The 4,172-nt window shown below is 46.8% G+C and overlaps 1 long non-coding RNA gene across 1 annotated transcript; it reads left to right on the top strand.

The window, feature by feature from the left end:
- Positions 1–6: 6 nt before the first annotated feature.
- Positions 7–1,080, top strand: LOC107184635. The gene is made up of 2 exons (XR_001515536.1): positions 7–507; positions 539–1,080. It is a non-coding gene; the product is annotated as an uncharacterized LOC107184635 (long non-coding RNA).
- The last annotated feature ends 3,092 nt before the right edge of the window (positions 1,081–4,172 follow it).

Genomic DNA, 4,172 nt, shown 5'->3' with positions numbered 1-4,172 from the left:
GCGCCCGCCGGTCCCTGCAGAGCCCCGGGGGTGCCGGACCTTCCTCCCCACCCCGCTCAAGGCCAGAGAGGAGCCCGGGAAGCTGGATTATCCGCACACTTTTCCATTTTTTTTTTCTTTTTCCAACAAAGGGACTTGCCAGGGTTTCTGCAAAGATTCCTGCGGCTGGGGACGCACCTGCGAAGCACCCGAAAATGCATGCTCTATACATAATAGGATCGGCGACCTGCTAGCGATAGTTTGTACACTGTACTTAGTAGCAAGCTTCCGGAAGAAGAAGAAGGAAAACAAACAAACAAAAACCCACCAGTTTCTCCATTTTCTTCAAGTAGGAAAACGACGGACAGTCATTAGGATGAAGATGCTGATAGTAGTGCTATGGGATGTGTGGCCTGTCTTAGTGTGTCCCCCTCCCTGTGGCTGGGTTCCTCCCTGAGGCTTGTTCCAGAACACCCGTGGGGGGGCCCTTCCCGGAATGTTCTAGAACCCCGTGGATCCTTCCCGAACGTTCTAGAACGCCGTGGGGTCCTTCCCGAAGGTTCTAGAAGGGCCGGGAATTCCGGAGACACCCCCCCTCCCCCCTCCCCACCCATACTGCAGCTTTATGAAAGTTAGAGAAAACTGTAACATATCTCTTATATATTAAAAAAAAAGAAAAAGAAAAACCAGGAAAAAAAAAAACGTTTAAAAGTTTTAAAAGAGAAATCGCAATTACTACAGATTGAAGTATTTTATTCTTTTTTGACTTGAAGAATTATATTTCATATTGCAAAGATGTTTACAAGTATTTTAATTTAAGTTCAGTGAACTTTTTTGTAGCTGGGTTAAATCTTTTTTATTTTTTAGTACGGCCTCCTGGCGGGAGAGCAAAACACTGTATTCTTTTGATAATCACGGCGTTGCGACGGGGATCACAGACAAACCCGTACACACGTGCAACCTTTCGAACAGTATTCTGTGGGGATGGAGAATTTTTTTAGAGGTTCGGGCGGATCTTCTAGCTCCCCTTCACCCAGCATTTTTCTATTCGGTGACAGAAAACGTATTTTATTCTATATTATTACAAGAAAAAAAAAAAAACCACCCCACAAGCAAAGCAGAAACATAAACACGTCGGAAGGGACTGTCGGAGCTTTCTAACCACGTTTGTAATAAGTAGAATGCAGTGCAACGTTACGGGGAATCTGTTTCGCCACTCTAGTTTTAGTATTTCTATTTTAATACATTTGTTTACCACTCGTTTATGTATATGTAGGTGACGTTACTTGAGCTTCGATGTACTTTACTGAGCAAAGTTTAAAAAAAAAAACAAAGTATATTTTATTTTATGATAAAGGGCCTTTAACCTCATGGTCAAATACTAATATTATATTTGCTGAGACAAGATTTGAAAATTGTATCAAGAGTTTTATTTTTTTGACATTTAAAGTTCTACATAATAAAGGGAAAACGTAAGTCATGGTGCTACTTCATTTTTTAAGTATTTCTATATAAATAAAATATGGAAGAAAATCGAGATGGCGTGGTGACTTTTTTTTTTTTTTTGAGCCTTTTTGAGGGACCTTGTGTCAGGAATCGTTCTTCAGGGGCAGGTGGAAATCTCTAACGTCCAGCCATATGATGTCAGTAGTTTTATCAATAGAATGGGCTTTTTAAGGAAAGGGGGCCAGAGTTGCATGTGGGTTGGATGGATAGGCCGTGGTAACAGTATTTTCTTTGTTGATGTTGTTGGTAATTCTCCCCCAAGGATATTTTCCCATTGGTTCTTAGAGAGAGCGGAAGGGAGAGGGAGAGAGAGAGAAACATCGATGTGAGAGAGACACGTCGATGGGCTGCCTCCTGCACGCGCCCCGACCAGGGTCCAGCTGGGGAGGAGCCTGCCACCGAGGCCCGTGCCCTTGACCGGAGTCGAACCCGGGACCCTTGGGTCTGCAGGCCAACGTTCTATCAACTGAGCCACGCTGTTAGGGTGGCAACAATATTTTTTTTAAGAGGCCCTTATTGATTTTTTACAGAGAGGAAGGGAGAGGGAGAGAGAGAGAAACATCGATGTGAGAGAGACACGTCGATGGGCTGCCTCCTGCACGCCCCCATACTGGGGTTCGAGCCCGCCACCCGGGCCTGTGCCCTGATTGGGAATCAAACCCGGGACCTTTCAGTCCGCAGGCCGGCGCTCTATCCACTGAGCCACACCGGCCAGGGCTAAATTTTAATATTATGGCCCGGCCAGCGTGCAACCTCTGAACCGGGAGGGCAGGGTTCATCCCCCTGGGTTGTGGGCTCCATCCCCAGTCGGGGGCGTGCAGGAGGCAGCCGATCCCTGATCCTCTCATCATGTCTCTCTCCCTCTCCCTTCTTCTCTAAAATCAATAGAAATACGTTTTTAAAAATGATGATGGAGGAAAGGAACCCAGAAAGCAAAACGGCCTGGGCCCCGGAAGGTCAGGGTCCTGCCCAGCCTGCCTGGGCCCCGCAGGGGGAGGGGGCGGCCCTGGGGCTGTGTTGGCTGTGAGTGTCATGAGGGGTCGCTTCCCGGGGGGGAAGGGCGGAGGGGGGGGGCTGAGGGTTCCTGGGGGAGGACTTAGCGGGATTTGAGCGTCTTAAGGGGCTCCCGCTGGCAGCCTTGCTAATCGGTGTTGACAGGGGCTGGTGTGAACTGTTTGTTGCGCTCTATCCACTGATCCAAACCGGTTTTGGCGGCAACAATATTTTTAAAAATGTGCAAGATTCTATTGAATCAGGGCTTACTGCTCCATGGGACAGGGCCTAGGGCCCATGATCCTTATAGGGTCCAAGGAAAATGTTTAATTTTTCTTTTTTAATTCAAAGAAAAAATAATTGCAAAAGGAAATTAAAACATTCGAAGGTTGCAAAGATTCCGTTTCCAGGCCTACACAAACCTATTACATTTTGCCTAAACCATTAAGAAAGTCCCCAAAGCATTTAAAGTTATGTCAAAAGTACATTTTAATATATTTTTTTAAAATTTAATATTGTTTTTTTATTGATGTCAGAGAAGGAGAGAGAGAAACATCCATGATGAGAGAGAACCATGGATCGGCTGCCTCCTGCACGCCCCCATACTGGGGTTCGAGCCCGCCACCCGGGCCTGTGCCCTGATTGGGAATCAAACCCGGGACCTTTCAGTCCGCAGGCCGGCGCTCTATCCACTGAGCCACACCGGCCAGGGCTAAATTTTAATATTAATTACCGTGGACATACAATATGATATTAGTTTCAGGTGATATTAGTTTCACATAGTGATTAAACATTTATATACCCTAGGGAATGCTCAGCTTTTATCTCCCAGCCAGCCTCGGGAAAATGAACAGCTTCCTTGCCATCTTTTGAGAAATGGCCCCAGGAGTAAACAGAGCCCCAGAGCATCCCTGCGGCCTAATGATGGTTTACATCCGAGTCGCTGTGCTCTGCCATAGGGGGTGATCCCGACCTTCCGCGTGAAGTTCCTGCTGCGGCTGCTGCGGGGGCGGCTGGAGGTGGACCTGGACAAGGACAAGCTCCTGTTTAAGCACATGTGCTACGAGATGGAGAGGCTGCACAACGGCGGCGACGTCCTTACCCTGGGGGAGAGTGACCCTTAGGACTGACCAGACCAAGGAATTGCCAGCCAACTGCCCGGCCCAGCGGCCCCTGCACGGCCCTGTCTGCCCAGAATGGGGCCGGCTTTTATTTCTATTTGTTTGATTATTTCGTTAATCCCCACCCGAGGATATTTTTCCATTGATTTTTATTTTATTTATTTTTTTATTGATTTCAGAGAGGAAGAGAGAGGGAGAGAGAGAAACATTCATGATGAGAGAGAATCATTGGCTGTCTCTAGCATACCCCCAACTGGGGATTGAACCCACAATCCAGGCATGTACCCTGAGGGGCAATCAAACCGCGACCTTCTGGTTCATAGTTTGACGCTCAACCACTGAGCCACACTGGCTGGGCCTAAAAGAAATCTTAAAAGTCAAATATTCCCGTGTGAGAAAACTATGACACCAGTGGGTTAAGATAGTGCCCAGGGACATAGAAAGACATATGTGAACAAGAAGGGCTTTAACATATCACACACTGTTAGTTACTTTACCCACATGACATTATTGACTACATGATAATGATCCTTTGAGGTAATTGGATGAATATGATCAGTTTCATACTCAGCA

The sequence above is a fragment of the Myotis davidii genome, unplaced genomic scaffold (genome assembly GCF_000327345.1).
Source record: "Myotis davidii unplaced genomic scaffold, ASM32734v1 scaffold2707, whole genome shotgun sequence".
Lineage (NCBI taxonomy): Eukaryota > Metazoa > Chordata > Mammalia > Chiroptera > Vespertilionidae > Myotis > Myotis davidii.
The sequence above is the reverse complement of the archived record's forward strand: the minus strand, read 5'-3'. Positions and strand labels throughout refer to the sequence as shown.